General features: G+C 39.5%; 1 protein-coding gene across 1 annotated transcript in view; it reads left to right on the forward strand.

Annotated features, from left to right (window-relative positions):
* Positions 1 to 17,682, forward strand: part of sntb2 (syntrophin, beta 2) — a 35,102-nt gene that overhangs the window by 933 nt on the left and 16,487 nt on the right. The gene's annotated exons all lie outside the window — the stretch shown is intronic.

A 17,682-nucleotide genomic window follows, 5' to 3' on the forward strand; every position in this document is an offset into this window, starting at 1 on the left:
TGTTAACTTTTTACACACGTACATACATCTCCATGTAAGTCGAAAATGGAGTCATTATCACACTCATTTTTAGAATTCTGAAAAGATGGAGCATGCAAATAATACAAGAGATTACCAATAGTCACCAGTTCCTTTGCCCCAGAAGTGTAAGTGGAGAAGTAGCCTACATTAAACACAAGAATATGTGTGTTATTCTAAGTGAGTTGATGCTCCTGTAATACTAACTATATAATTCATTCATCAGCACCTCACCTCTGGCCCCATTCAAGAAAGAGCAATTAGATGCACACTGCCACTAAAGCTTGATGGCCTGACTCCACACATGTCCTGTGGGTTTTAACTTTCACCACGAAAATAAGCGTTTTGAAAACTCATCATGATACAGAACAGCAGACATACTGACAACAAGGCTCACAGCCACCTCGTTCTGTGTCCAGGGGGAGGAGGAGCCGGGGTTTAAATAATATCATCAGAACAGAAAGGCCTTGATTAGTGTAAACAGCAAAGTAACCACAGTTGTGGTCACAGTCACATTTAGATGCATTGTATTTGTATAAATGAATGGCTGTGGTTTGCTGAAGATGAGAGATTTGTTTCTGTGCAACTACACTGATACAGTCCAGGAGCGAGGGAGAGAGGGCGAGAGAGACATGCAAAAGAAATGAATGGAATCGGCATGTTCAGCCTCCACAGATAACAATTTAACCGATTATATCTCATCACCAGAGAGTCTAAAGCAGAAGCGAGTCAAAGTGGAGATGTTGACGTGTCCATAGTCTGAACGAGTGGACACACTGACCAGTGTTAAGGATAAGTGTCAGTTATTCTAAGTTAGGTGCATATGATCATGAACTGTCTACTCATTGCACTGGGAGGTTGAAATGCACACGAGACTAGTATGTACCAGTATATTAACATTTAATTCATTTAGGCAAGTATCAACGTGGTTAACCCAAAATTTGAATGCTGATGTCAGGTAGAGTGTGGAATCTGAAAAACTGAGGTCATAGCGTGAAACCGGTGTTGGGTTGTGATTTTTGCCATGAAGAAGCAGCTCTAGCGTTGCCCTATTTAAGCTAATTGTTTTGGTGTGGCACATCAACTGTGTGCATCAGTAGCAGACAGGAAATGTTAGCAGCTAGTAGGTAAAGAATGTCAAACATCCAGCTGCTTAACAGCCAGATTTTTTTCCTCAGGAGACCAAAACAGAGCACAAATGACATTTGTAATGTCACATAAAACACACCCTTGAATGAATATGTCTGCAGCATGTGAGATGAACTAAATGTTTGCTAACCCATTAGCTATAACTTCATAGGCTGGTATGGTGGTTGTGTGTGTTTTGATTTATTTCTGCCTTCAATGCTCAAATAAGGTATTGGTTGCCCCGTAGGGACCACTGCTGCACCCAGCCCTCATGAATACCCAGTGTTCTCCAATGCCAACAAGAAAAAACACTAAACACTAAGCTTAAATAATGCAAAAGCATGACTCTGTGGGGCAGTGTAATGTCAGGAAGTCCCCAAATTAAAGGCAAGACTACTGATGAGGCGTTTTGGGAGCAGAGTTTTCTGTGGGAGAATGGAGCTTCTGTAGGTTCAGACTTTGACATCAAACATTCAAGCTCTTTTACATAGGTCTCCTTTAAATACATTTAAATAACACTGTGGTATCATTTGATATGGAGGAAGATTGTTGTCAAGGCTATTGTCTATAAAACACAATCACAATTGCAAAGTATTCACTTGAGCAGCTCGACAGGAGGTCATACAAGGTCTCCTGAATGTGAGCTGCAAAGAGATGTGATCAACCAAACTGTTCACATATCAAAAAGCCTACTCAGCCTTAGATGGAAGACCATAATGCACACAAACATAATAAAACACACACAGTAGATGGAAGTGACATGCTGTAGAGAAATGTGTTCATTAGAAAAAAGGTGCTGGCTCATTATGAGAATTAACAGTCCTCCATGGAGATGAGTTCAGATCCCAAACTGTGCCGATTTCGAACTGTTCAATCCTCAGAAAAGTGGAAAAGGAGTGAATTGGAGTGAGAGAGGCCACAGGGCCCCCCCGGTCCGGAAACTTCAGGCCAGGAACAGCTAAATGCAGTGTTTAATGGTTTGGAATGAACACCGGATGAATGCTGACGAGCACCAATTGTGGTAACTAATCAATGTGACACATTTCCACTCAAGTCCAAATGAGGCCTGTTTTGTACCTCAGGAAAAAAAAAAACCAAGGTAAAATGTTCTTTAAGCTATCCATGGGGATGATTCTATAAGACCGGCGCATATAAATGGTTCAACATTGGATTCCCCTGATCAGATATGATCCAAAATACTGTGTTACATTCCGTTTTTGTTTTTTCAGCTGGTTGATGTCTCTAGATAGGCTCATCCAAACGCAGTCCAAATGCTTTGGTCAAACAGGATAACTTCCAATCTGCTGGTGGAAATTACAACTGACATCCATATGAAAAAACATTTCCGGCACAGACAGGAGGATGTGCTGCCTCCTGCCACAGCCTCGGCCCAGACGTAGGCCTCTGTTTGGAAGAATGTGTCAGCTGCCTGTCACTGTTTGTCAGTTTGATAGGCAGTGAGCTGTGTTGTTTGTGGACTGGCTCTTCCTCTCAGTCCACCTCTTTTCCTGGCAGGCTCCCACTGCTCTGAGAAAGAAACTGCAAGCAGATAGAACAAGGTTTCACTTTCCAGGCCACTGTGCCGTGTAAACAATACATAAACCCTCAGATATTCTCACAATTAGCTTAGGTGGCCCACATTCCTGACCACTGCTTGCATGTGGGTATTTAGGGCAAAGGTCAATACCGGTGGCTCCGATGAGTCTTGCTGCTCCACACTTTTGTTGCTGGTGCTACATGAGGTAAGGGACAGTAGAGGAACACATCTGAGAAGGAGATGGATGTCATAGGGGGCAGTGTCCTGTCTTGTAACACAGGCTGTCACTAAGCTATTTAATGATAAGTAGCATGTTGCCTGAATATGTTGTCCATTTAATTTTGGCCCAAATATTCAATGCACTGCCTTTAATATCCAGTATCGCCTGTGGCCTGAGATCAATGTCTTTTACAGTGGTTCAGCATGTAAGAACTGGCAACCTGTTGAATTCATACTCCAAACAAATAGGGGACAGCATATCTCTAAAGTAAACCCCTAACTGCTGCTAGCCACTGCCCAACAGCCTAAAACCCAAACACTGTTCATTTCCTGAAATAATTAACTAGAGCCAGACCGATACTGAATTTCTGGGGCCGATACCTCATTTAAGAAGCTGGAACCCGCAAAGTTTTGACATTCCTTCTTGAAAAATGACTGAAAGGATTAATCGATTATCAAAATAGTCGGCTGCTATTGTCTCTCGATTGCTCAATTAATCAGCTTATCGTTGCAGCCTCAGTAAATCCCATAAAGTCTTTCTCTGTTTTAGAATGATTCAATCTTTTTTTTGTCCAGGAGAGATCCTCCTATCAAGTACCTTTGCACGGTTAAACAAGTTTCAAGATATCCCATACTAACAAGCTGGTTGCTTTGCTGTTGGCCAGTCACTGCCAGTATAAATACTGAGGGGGGACCACTCTTTAACAAATTCCTCTAGGGTTACTTGCAGTCCATGAGATAACCGTTCATATGGAAGAAATGATAGTAGCTTATCATACCATATAGATATTGTAGGAGGATGTACATCAAGCCAAACCTGCAGGATCGAAAGGCGTGCAGCATACAACATGATATTTAACAAGTTTAAATTTTGACAAGATAAGGACATTGGGCCGATACCAAACACTGTTTAGGATCCATTACTATTTTAATGCAATGGAAGTTCTCTGTCTCTGTGTGAACAGTAGACCAGAATATTTGAATCCGTGGACGTGACCATATTAATTGAAAATAAGTGCCTAGTTGTGTTGCATCCTTCATGCTGCAGAGCATGAATCATCATATTTACTACATATTTCAAGAGTCACATGCAGTTTATTCATCATCTTAAATTATGTTTCATGTGATTTGTGTGATCTAGTAATTCTCTTGGCGTTATACAAAACTTTGTGCCTGGTGTGGTCATCTAGATGTATACCCAAGTCTCTTTCCCAGTTATTTGTAATATTTATTTTGGTCTTATCATTCATAAGAAACTGGTCATATATATAAGTCATCACTTTCTTATTAATAGTTGCTGTTTTTTTTGATAAGACTATCAAGATTATTACACTTTCTACCACTTTTGTAATATGTAGTAGAGTTTGAATAACTCCTGATTTGTAAGTAGCCATAAAAGTGTACTCGAGAGAGATTGAACTTTTCTTGTAGTTGCTGAAAAGACTAAAGTGCATCACCCAAATACATATAATGATTTTTTGTGATATCAGCAGCCTTCCAATCTCTAAACACCACAACTATACACGTATATTCAAAGTCAGTGTTATTAGCAATGGGAGCTAAGAATTAATATAGACTAAATCCAAAATGTTTGCGTATGCTATTCAAAGACTTGCATATATCTGTAGCTATAAAATTATCCTTCATCCTGATTTGTAACTTCCTGGAACACACAAACGGAAGGTCTGACATTGATCTACATTATCTAGACCTATACTTTCCAGATCAGTAAAGGAAAACTCACTATCTTTTACGCAGTCAACGACAAATCTCAATTGTGAGGCCCAGTGATAATAGATTAGATTTATATAAGCCTGACCCACCTTTTCTTATGGGAGACTGGAGCTTTTGTAATGTCCTCCTCGGATGCTTATTTTTCCAGACAAATCTACGAAATGCATTATGTATTAATTTAAACAACTTTAATGGAATACAGTGAGTTAGCATCTGAATTTGATACAATAAGCGTGGCAAAACATTCATTTTAATAATTGCAATCTGGTCGAGTATAGACACTGTTAAATTCATCCATATTTGAAGGTTCAAGTTGATTTTTTAGTTTTTGTGCTTATTTTAAGAATCAGACCAATTTTAAAGAAGCAAAATTAATATTTTTGTACCAGCAATGGATTAAATGACTGCAGTGCTTTTTTCAGTCTTGGTTGAACAAATAACTAAAACTACAAAGGGAACAAGTGAGATCTTCTCTCCCATAGTTGCTATAGTATGCAAATACTTATTGATATATTAGCCAGTTATTTAGTCCAATACCTAGGCCAAGTTAAAGTCCTGTTTGCTCAAACCAAGTGAAAACATCTGCCAACCTGTTTTTGATGTGATTTTGTTCTTGATCAAGTGGTCACATTCTTGATTGAAGTGCAGTCATGTGGCTGATTCTGTTTTGTTTTTAAGATGTTGATACTAGAGAATTGCTAAAAATTGCATAGTACACACTTAGAATAATTGAAATGTAACAAAATCACTTGTTATGCCATTTCAGTTGCATCGTTGTGCCCCTTGTCAGTAGTAACTTAAAAAAGTGTTAAACTGGGCTCTTGACATTTTCATGAGAATTTTTCTATGCAGATTTTTTTCTTTTTTTTTTAAACATTTTATTGACAAAGCAATTGATTGATTAATTGTGAAATATGGTGATATATTCCATTTGGTCTCTGATGTAAAGGTGCAGTAACTGTCGGCTCTGTCACACTGGGAAAACACTGCTAGCATCGTTAACGTTAGCAACATGCTCACATGCTTCGTTGTAAAGAGTGTTAATCACTGCGACAATGCAACAACTGTTTTAATCAAAAGGTCAGTTGATACACTTTTTATAGTGAAATGATTAGCAGAGCAGGGGATGTTCGCTCACTCATCATTCTCTGCACATCGCAGATTTTCCTCATATCGTGCAGCCCTAGTGAAAATCATCATCAGATTAATCAATCATCAAAATAATCGTTAGTTGCACCTATTTATATTAGTTGGTTGATTCTCCAAGGACACTGAAATGAATGAATGACTGGTGTGTTTTTGTCCCGTTAACACATGACATACATATCCCAGACGTGACATGCTGCTGGTTAATCCCCCTCCTCTCACCAGCTGACTGGTCCACATAATATCCCACATGTCCAAATGATTAGTTGAAGCTTGCTGCAGCCCCTTGTGTCTTATTGGGTTAGCCTTAGCTGGTCTGTGGAAGGAGACGCAGGATGAGCCCTTTGTTTGAGTAATTGGAGGGATAAAAACGGCACATACCAGACACAGAGGCTATTGATGAAACGGGGACAGCCCTGACAAGGAACAGTTCTTTTTCTTTTGTTCAGAGGCCAAAACTAGCCAAGCGTCCATTCACTGTGTCGTTCGCTGTCCTCACGGGGACAGATCTGCCACGGAGCATGAGTTTGCAGAGTCTGAAATAGGCCAAGCCAGTTTGTCAGCTCTGTCTCAGTGTGAGCTCCACTGCTTTTGATACTAATGTGCAGATGTGTTTCTGGTATCCAGCTGTCAGGGGGAAGGACCTTCTGGATTGTGACAGATACTGAAATGTGAATTACATGGGATTGCATTAGAGGGGATGATGCAGATATAGTTAGTACAAAATACATTCATGTAAATAAAAGAGAGTGATGTAAGTTGTCATTGCTCCCGGAATATTTTAATTCTGTCTTAAGAATGAAACAAAAATGCCTCAATAAAGTTTGTTTTATCAGAGGAAAAAAAATGCCTTACTTAAAGGTTCAGTTCACATAACTTAATATTAGTTAGATAGCTTTTATTTTAAAATTTCAAACTTTTTTTAAAGACACCATTACTTGTCGTATCAGTGAAAACTGAGGTCAGAGAAAGCAGATCCCTGTGTGTGTACAGAAGATATTCTGTTGACTTTCAATCACAGTCTAACTGATTTTGGTGTACAAATGCAGTTTATTTAACCTCAATTTTACTGGAATTGTTGGGAGAAATGGACATTTAAAAATCTTTCTAAACATGAAACCGAAAATATCTGCATGGCTGGATACCACTTTGTATGATATTCTAATTTGGCAGTTGGCATCTTTAAATCTGCGCTAAACATATTTTTATATAAAGAATGACTCAAAGACTATGAGTCATTCATAGTGCTGAAGAATTATCATCAGCTCTGCAGTTCTTCTACCCTCTATGAAGCATTTTAGCATCTTTACACTCATTGTTTTGGTTAACAGCCAGATTTATACAGCAGGCAGTTTCTAATAAAAAGAAATGCCATGATAAACCGACTGTATGCCACCTGACCAGCAACAAACAACAGACAGACATTTGTGACTAGCTGGTGTCCATGTCTAACGATAATGCTCAGAAATTGGTAAAAACCTAAATAAAAGGTAGTAGGGTAGTGAACATTGGATTTACAATAATCAGAATCATCTCATCATCCTCATTTCCAGATGTAGAAGCAAGCTTTTTAAGTGGAAATAGTCTGAGAAAGTCCCTGCACACTTTGTTTCCTTGCAACAAATGGTTGGAGTTAGCAGCTAACAGCTAGCATTTGAGACAAAGTTAAAGATCCAGTAGCCGAGGAGCTGCAGATTGGATTATTTGAGCGCTAAAAGGAGAGTTAACATTGGATTTGGATTTGTTTTTCTCGAAACACAATGTTAATGCTAATGTTACACTGTATCTGCTTTAGCCTGTGTACATTGTGTGCTAACTGTATTCAGAAGATTATAGTGTGCTCCTTAAGTGTGTAATTCTCAGCTTGTTGTGTAGTTATATTTGGAAGTATGCAAAAAGGATCAATGCCGCCTGAAAACTGTTATTTATATTTATATAGTATTCATGTGTTACTGAGGTGTTGTCATGTCATCATGCTCTGTGAGCTTCTTCAACAGACTGTCCTGTCGCTAAGTCACACTAAATTCCAGTATCAGCCAACTGGAAACTGTGGAGACTGGCGGTCTCCCTCATATTTGACTTGGGATGTTGAACCTAAATGCTCTAACCATTTATGTTAAATAATATAGTAACCAATTGCACCAAGAGCTGATAAACACTGTTAAGGTTCACTTTACCAACTTTGCACATTGAATTGTGTTAACAGGCCTTTGGCAGTAATACTGCATAGATGAAAAAGTGATATATAGACTTTTTTGGCTCCAGAGGAAGCTGCATGGAATCTGATAAATGGACTCCGGTGAAGTCACTCAGTGGCTAGATGGCATTGTGAGTAATGTAGGCACTCCTATAACTCTGTTAGAATTGTTAAAAAAACAATTATCAAAATCAGTGCAGCAGAAGCAGAAATATCACCTTTTTTATTCCACACTTTCTTCTTCCTTTTTAAAACTTAGCATCAACAATGCCCACAGTTCAACTTCCACTGAGTGACATCACTGGAGGCCATTTATCAGATCACATTCATCTTCCTCTGGAGCCATAAAAGGCTTTTACTACTTCTTTCACACATACAGTAGTACTCCCTGAGACCTATTAACAAACTTTAATGTGTAAAATTAAAGTTAATGTTTAAGTGCAGTGGCTTAACTACTGCTACTTAGCTACTTAGGTAGAGATTAAGTTTTTGGCAACTCAACAAACAAAGCTAGTAACTACAGTAAGTGATACAATATGAGGCATTATAATAGTTGCATAGTTTATGTTAGTGATGACATTTGATATTGCCATCAAATCCTTGGCGCTAATGTTAAGGAACTATCACTTTACGCGGACAACCTTATCCTTTTTCTCTTAGTTGGAAGAAAAACCACACCCCCCTCTCATAGGCATTGGGTGGAGGAGGAGATGTCCCATCTCAAACTTGAACAACTTAAATACACTGCCCGGGGCGCTACCCATAGATATCATAATGGTTGGCAACCGTTTCTGTCCCATTTTGAGGATGAACTCCCTTCCTCCCTATGAACTATTCAATCAACAAATCAACTAATAAATCAATGATCCAAATAACTGTAATTTCAGCACTGCTGAAAACATCAGGTCTTTTCCTCCCTGCTGGGACTGACTGTGGATAAACCAGCATCAATCTGTGCCCTCCAGCCAACATGATGGGCAGACATTTGTAATCTTTAACAGCACAGAATGATGAATGTGATTATTTCTGTCTATAATCTGCTTTATCCTGTGTAGAAAGTTGGCACGCATACTCAAATACACGTTCAGACCATGGACTGACCTTTAGAAAACTGACTTATGTAATTTCATAAATGTTACAGTGTGGTGTTTCAGATAAACATACTCATGTGTTAACACTTGAGCAGCATGATGTCCCAAAGGTTTTTCCTCTGAACAAAATTAGAGCATGACAAAGAGGAAGGTGCAGGTGTGACTCTGTGTCTGTGAGGAGCCAAGGGAATACTTTGTTATGATCTGCGGATGAGTATTTGAGAGATCGAGTTTGATATACTGCCAGGCTGTCTTGTATCTGTAGGCATTAATATTTGCAAAATGTATCACTGGACATTTAGGACTTTTTTTGCCTTAAAAGAACAGTTCACCCAAAAAAGAAAAATTAAAGCTATGCTAATGTAAGGTCGGGTGAAGTTAGTCTACAAAACATTTCCAAGCTTCACAGCAAAACAGTGTTTCAGAATTCTCTTTAACAACTGAAATAGCTGGGGACTATTTTTAAAATGCAAAAGACAACTGAAAGAAATCCTAAAATACCTCTATCCGATGTAAGTTTTCCAGATCCGAAATTGATTTGAAAAGACGTTATTTACCCAGTTTTGAAGTCAAAATCTTCACTGTAGCTACTAAACTAACAGTGTTAGCCAAATCCCTGTGGGTGCACAAGCTCAGCCGCAGGTTCGGGGTATAAATAACATCTTTTCAAATCAATTTTGGATCTCAGGGCTTCCAGAGACTTGGATTAAATGTGGATACTGAGAGGAATATGAGTAGAGAGGGATAACTCTATGACATGCCTAAACCAAACTGATACATTGCAATTATATGGTACACATTTTAACCACAGGGTCACTAGTATGCCAGTATGAGTAGTTTCCCATGGAAAATAAATTGAAAAAGCATTTATAGGTAGAATAACCAAATGGGATGTCTGTTTTTGGCTAATCCAGTGTATTAAATGCCCAACAAAGTGAGTTCATCTCATTACTATAAAAATCCAGTATTACCATAAAATGCTCTCAGACATGCAGCATTGCCTACCACAGCCTAATGCAACCAGAGATATTAGATATAAATGGTTAACCTAAAGCAACAGTATCCTGTGACATGTTCTGAAAAGAAAAGAATTGACAGTACTCTGACAGCCTCCCTTCATTTCCGGCATAAATGAAATATTGAAGCTCAAAATGCAATTTTTAGGTGTGTTACATCTGTGAAATGATGAAAAAGCAGGGGCAAGGTGACCACTGAATGTTGATGGAAGATCCTAAATAGAGGCTGTTGTTCATTCACAGAGCTGTTCGTAAAGAAACCCATTGTTTAAATAAGACAAGTCGTGGGTTTGGGTCTATTTCACTTGAGACATCACTCAGGACAAGCTAAGTATAATAATTAAGGGTACTCTGATTTTGGGGGCTTGTCACTGATCACTGGAGGAAGTTAGAGGCTGATACAGAGCGCCGAAGATGGATGGTTCTTTATTGTCATGTACAGTTGTTGGATATAAGTGGCATTGTAAAATCGTCAATAAGATGGTAATGAAAGAAATGTATATTAATTTTATATTGATTGAAAGAAAAGAGTATTTAGAAAGAGTTGATAGGACAGAGAATTGAGACTCAGTCTGAGTTGTCTCAGTCTTTGTACTGAGGTCTTTGTGCCTGAGCCACTACTCCACCACCTGGTCACCGCTTGTACCTGGTTACGTCATATTGATGAAATGAACACTGTAATTCCAAACTCAAAGTACTTTTACTCACCAACTGTACTCAGCTCAAGTTCTTCGGTGTATTAACTTACTGTTAACTTGTGTTGTCACATTAAACTGTAGTTCACAGTTGAAGCACACTAAGCTTTTAGTTTCGCCAGCTGTGTGCCACCATTGCTGTTAGCTGAGATGCTGCAGGGCTTGAAACGAACAGCGTTACACTGTCCCCCCACTCGGTACCACAGAAAATGTGTGCACCCAGTCGCAAATGATAAATTGAACTGACTACTTGTGACTACGCTGATCACAGTGGAGCGCGTCTTCTCATGCTGTTACTATAGTTACCTCTCTCTCCACAGTGCTGTGTCAGTGCCAGTTAAAGTCAGTGGCTTTCCACAGTATCGGTACATATATGCTTTGTTAAGAAACCGCTGACTGACAGGACTTTAGCCAAATCGCGAAAAATGCAAATTTCTACATGATGTTGCTTTAAAGTGCAGCAGTGCAATTAATGAATGATAGTTGAACTCTGTTCAGCTGCTTCAGTGTCACAGCGCAAAGGTATGTTTGGTCAGGTCAAAAGTGTGTACATTGCTTTAGAGTGGCAACACTAAAAGGCGGAGTAAATAGCTGACCGTTATAGAAAGAGGGGTGCGATACGAGATCGTTTTCAGAAGCCCCATTCAGACTGCTGTTTGAATGCAGGCATCCTGCGCCAATTCGCCACCTCCTCCTCTGTGTGAAAGTCTCAGAGGTGGTGAGGTGTGAAATTTCGCTCTAGCACTGATTCGCCTCTGTAGGTAGTATCAGAGGCGCAGCGAACCGAACCAGTGTGAATGGATAAGCCGTTGCCGTGTATCGAGGGCGTGTCAGTCTGACAGTCTGGCAACTACACAGGTCCTTCACTCTACTTAATGTTCCACAAAGCAACGTTACATGACCAAACAACAGTAACATAGTAACTGTAGCTGTCTTTGGCAACTTATGTGAGGAAAAAAGTCTGCAGCTGTAAGCGGAGAAGTGTCTATCCTGCAGCCTGTTCTACCGACTGTTCGTCACATTTCTGCCCCAAAAAACAGTGTCTGTTGCCAGCAAAAAACTTTAACTGACCAAGTATTTGTGTTGACAAAAAAATCACACAACAGTCAGCCCTCCTGACTTCACTGAACTTCCCCCCAGAAAGCTGCCTCCCTCCCTCCAAGTGACAGTCAGACAGCATACACTTTACTGATGGTGATTATGTAATTATGCAATTTAGAGCAGAAAATGTAACTTTGTCACATTCCAGGATGTTTGCTGGGTCAGAATCTTAATCACTATAAATTATAACAACATCCATATGATTATAAACAGTCAGTGGGTTTAGATTGACAGGGGGGACACCTGGGAAACACATTGAAAAAACACAGACGTCATGATCATGACGTGTACTGTCACGCCTCTTTATGAACCGCAGCACCGGCTTTATTTATTTATTTATTTATTTATTTATTTATTGTGAAAGTTAAGCACCCTGTACATTTATTACTCATAAGCAGATTTTGCAGCCAACAGCATTTTCCACAGCGCATGTATTGACAGGTTATAGCAGGAAACTAAGAACTAAGAACACGTAACTAAAAACACAATTTAGTAGTTAGTTATTAAGATGTTTTAGTTTCTGATGTTTGATGTCTGATATTTGTAGCATCAGATGACATTAAGTGTTATATATTCATTTTTCTTTTTTTTTATTGGTAAAATTATGTGAAAGACAAGATGTCATGAGGGACAAGTACATCACACCACGTAGACTACGAATACAGACAGTGGACATACAGTACAGATAACAACAGGAAACAATGAAGTTATGATGATATGTATATAGGTAGTATATGTGTGTGTGTCTGCGATGAGCTGGCAACTCATCCAGGGTGTACCCTGGCCTATGGCCATTGTGTGAAACTGGATTTGGCCCCAGTAAGCCCCGCAGCCCCTTAGGGGGAAATGGCAACATCCCGCGACCCTCACGGATTAAGCGGAAAGAAAACGAAACAAAACGAATGTGTGTGTGTGTGTGTGTCTGTGTGTGTGTCTGTGTGTGTGCGTGCGTGTGTGTGTGTGTGTGTGTGTGTGTGTGTGTGTGCATACGTGTAAGTGGCTGAGAGGTGGATAGTATGGTATTATATACATATGTTATATGGCATGGATAGATGATACAATAAAAATAAATAAGTAAATAAAGTGAATAGTATAAATATGAAAAGAGAAGGAGGTGGAAAGAGAAGGTGAAAAAATGGATATGCAACGTGATGTGGGATATATTAATATAGTATAGTGCCATATCATTTAACCTAATATAGTGTAACTAGATAATTTGAGATAAGACAATATAGGTCAATACAAGACATTATAATTAAAAAAAAATGCTATATGATTTAACCTAATATAGAGTGAAGAGGTAATGTGAGATATGATAATGTAATACAGGGCAAAACAGGACATTATAGTGTAATATATCATGATGTAATATAGCACAGTATGATATATAATAACGTAATATATATGTGAACATAATATGTGTGAACATAACCTAATGTAAGCAATATATCATGACAGTGACTATCATAAGATTGATTATTGGAATTATAATTAATAATTTATATTACGATGATGATAATATATATTGCAAGTAGGATCGGCTTTCTGTGTGAATCACACAGCAGTTCGTCTTTATGCCGGAGATGCTTGGCTCTGTGTGAATGACCAGCGGCGGAGAATTGGCGAACTGCCGCTGCGGCGATAATGCAGCGTCTCTGTGTGAAAAGGGCTAGTTAGTTTCAAAAGGAAGTCATGTACAGAAGTGGTTGTGTGAATGGCCTGACACAGAACCCCCAGTCTGACATCAAGAGGTGTGAAGGAACAGTTTTCCAATTCATCTGGAAAGAACTTTTGAAGGACCCGGGCCCTCCATGGTCCTTTTAATGTTTATGCTGGCTCACTATTACACTGCCATGACTTATTGAGAGGAACGTACTTGAGTGGAACAAAGCCAGTGATAATGCCAGCATTTAATCTATTGACAAAATAGTTTCAGAGCTAGCAGCTAATAGTTTTAGTGCTGTTACTAAGGAGGTAGTAAGTTACGATTATTAAGCTGTTAAAACCTGTTAAAAAGCTGTTAAAGTGAGCAGCAAAATCCCCGTTGAATGAGAGTGCATTTTATAACGCAAATATATATAATATTAAATCACAATAACAGCCATTGAATAACATGTGATATGTAAAAACTGTACTCTATGGCTGCACTATAAGTGACCCTTCTTTAGAAATGGATGAATGTACAGTATCTGCATGTGTGTGCTAGAAGAGGGACCCAATAAGGACATCTACACAACACACACACACGCACATACACACATGCTCACTCTGTTGGGGCTGCTTTCTAACACATTGTTCTCATTAGTTTTTTGGCAGAAACAGGCTTTGAGGGAAGGGGGAGGAAGAGAGGGAGCAGACAAGATGAAGACTGAAAAGACAGAGGTAGAGAGGAAATACTTTATGAGAGGTGTGGGAACAGAAAAGAGAGGAATAAAGAAGGGGATGGGGCAAGAGAGAGGTGAGAGATGGAGGGATGTAGATAGAGAGGGACGGAAGAGAAGAGTGAGAAGGAGGATTAGGAGAAAAGAGAGGAATGAGGGAGAAAAACCTGAGGAGTGAGGAGAGAGTTGTAGGCCAAACCACAGGGGAATTTCTGGCCAGTTTTGGGGGAAAAAATACAGAGGCTGGGGTCTGACCGCCTGACTTGCTGCTCTGCAAGCTATTATTTCGGCCATCCCATAAGATGATTACTTCTGTGTGTGTGTGTGTGTGTGTGTATGTGTGTGGTGAGAAAGAAGAGAGTAAAGCGGTCTGAAGGCAGATAGTTTTACGAGTAGCTTTTCACCACAACTAGCACCACAATCAAATATGTGTTGAGTCAGACTGTCCTTCCTCCTGCGTGTAGAAGAGGAGCTACATGCTATCTTGTTTTTTCCTCACTCCAGCAAGGAATGAAGGGAAGCAAATGAACTGGCCTCATGAGATGCTTTTTGGCGTCTCTCTGGAACCTCTCTCACATGTTAATATAGATGCTTACACAGAAGCAGAAATATTTGAGCACACACAAACACACACACACATGCGTTGAGCTGTTAGAAGCATAAGGCCAAGAAAATCAACATTTTTTCAGTTTTCAATTTTCAATGGACACATACAGTTGCCTCCTGCATGAGAGTCCTGTGTGTGCTTATCCCAACCCTCCACCCCATCATCCATTTTGCACATTATACTACTTCTCCTGACTCCCTCTTTTGGTGCTGTAATAACTGCTATAGACTAAAGAGTTTGATGCCTAACAATAAATGTCAATATAGGTTGTGCTACGCTGCTTTCATTGACAACTTCTATATTGTTGTTTTTTTCTGATGAGCAAAGATTGGAAGCAGCTCAACTGTTGGATTGATTACAATGAAATTTTCTACAAATATTCATGGTGCACAGATTATCAGACTTTGGTGATTCCCTTGCGTCACCTTGACATTTTTGGCTTATAGTGGCATGTGTGGAATTAAATTTAGTCCATTCATGTTCCCTTTAGAATGAATTGCAATTGCTTTGATGATCCTCTGAGTTGTCATTTAGCAACGTCCTGAGGTAGAAATCTTAAACTGTATGGCTAAATACCTGACAAACTGTGCTTTGCATTTAGTGTGATGAGCATGGTAAAGGTGCCAACTTCTAAAGCCTCTTTGTACTGTCTTTGTAAGAATGTTAGCATGTGTTAGCATGTTGGCATAACATAACATCACAGTAGGAAAAAGTTAGATTTTACTGTGAAAACCACAGATATGTTTAATGAACCAATTGCATTAGTTATAATGCAAATCTAAATTGGTGTTAGCAAAATTTCTGCATAAGTTTTTGAAATTTACAAAGTTATATGTAACTGTTTACATTTAAATGCAGGCAATGCCTCAGGCTCAGGGCTCCTCAGCTCATTCCTGCCTGTTCTACATTCAGCAGTCTCCTCCTTGTTTTGACCCACAACACAAAAAAACGACTACACTACACACTAAACATACTACACTAAACACTATATAACATACTAACTATACACTCCAAACACGCTAGATGTCACAAATCTCTCAACTCTCAAAACTCGCCATCTCTGTCGCTGTCTGTATCACCGCCAGCGTCCCTCACACAACTTCCCCAGTTCCTCAGCAACCAAACTTGCTGCTTGCGGACACTTAAGTGACATATCCAGATCTCCTCAGACCAGAACAGACTCGATACGGACTCGTTTAGTCTCATTAATCCACAACAGTCAGTTTTGATGCACAGAACGGGACCGAACTGCCGGCAAAATCCCGGTCCAGCTCGCGCCACTGCAGGTATAAATCTGCTTGTTTCGTAAGGTATGTTGTGGAAGTGAGCTCTGCATTGATTGGCTCTGGTGCGCACGTGGCTATGGTGTGCAGTGATTGGCTCTGGGCACGCAACAGCCATGTTGAAACTCTCAGATCAGTGTGATCCTGAACTGCAGAGATATTTGGGGCACATATACACAGACAGACCGACAAACACACACAGAGACAGACAGACAGAGATTCCTTGCTTTTGTAGAGAGATGCTAGCAGAGTTCATACAGCATGATACATTGTTGTCAATAGTGCTAATGAGGTTAAAGTGTAGCAGGTAGAAACAACACAATAGATAAAGTTGGCTGTTCTGTTTGCAGCTGCATCTGTTAGAAGAGGCTACATTGCAAGACGGTGGATTTGATTTCTTTAGCTACATCAAAGACTGTAACTGCTCCCAGCCCTGTCATCTAGACCCACAAAAAAAAGAGAGAATGAATAGCAGCAGATGTACAATGGTCCACAGTGCCAACAACATTACACAACAGAGCATTCATAAGCCTTGCTGCAGCACACAACTTAGATTCAAGGAATGGTGGTTGTGAAGTTATCTGACCACACAATCTATTTATACAACTTAAAAAATAAATCACAGCCAGAAAAAGAGGTGGAATTTGTCATCCCCAGATTTAACATGTTTTCAGGATAATACTCCAATGTTATCCATTCCTCTTTTAGTCTTTACTATAGATGCTTTTTTCGCCATTGGTTATTTTGTTATGGTGTCTTCAGTAACAGAACACAAATTATCTACTTGTGTCTTTGTTTACTGTCTAAGGGCAGTGCTGCCAGTAAGACAGCATTCCATTTTTTTAATATATAAGAAAATAATTACACTGAAAACAATGTATCATCTTGAAATCCAGCCAACCTCTATTGGGGAGCAGGCTTGTCTGCTTGCCATCAACCAATCAGTCACAAGAAAGGCTCATGGTTGTTGCAGGGCTGCACACAGCATAAAGTAAAAGTTTATAGGTTCAAAGATGGTTCAGCCAGTTAACATTGCCATTGCATTATCACTCCTACTCCTCTCCAATTCCCGGAAGATGTTTGACTAAAGAACTGATTTTCATCATTTTATCATTATATAATTTTTTAAGGTGTTGCTGCTAGCTTCAGCGATTGTTGTTGATACTGGTGGTCAGCTAGAGGTCAAGGGTAACTAACCAAGAGCATCTTCTTCTTCCAGTGAAAAGATTAATATCTAGGAACTCTATAAACATAAATCAGAGCTTGCACTCTTTTCCAGAGAACAGGCATCACTTTACACTTGCCACAACTTCTTCTTTACTATGTCGATGACGGTGCTCTTGATGTCTTTATCAACCTTTACACTCAAGTTTGTTCAGGCATGCCTGAGCATTGTCTTGACATCTTAAGTTGGGTTTGTGCTCACTACTGAAAGGCCCTACTTAAACACTGATAAACACAGTACAGTAATACCCAGTGAGCTGTTCATCTAGTATTTGATGATATAAACATGTACAACCACAGAGAGC

This window comes from Acanthopagrus latus, chromosome 8 (genome assembly GCF_904848185.1).
Source record: "Acanthopagrus latus isolate v.2019 chromosome 8, fAcaLat1.1, whole genome shotgun sequence".
In the NCBI taxonomy this organism is placed as follows: domain Eukaryota; kingdom Metazoa; phylum Chordata; class Actinopteri; order Spariformes; family Sparidae; genus Acanthopagrus; species Acanthopagrus latus.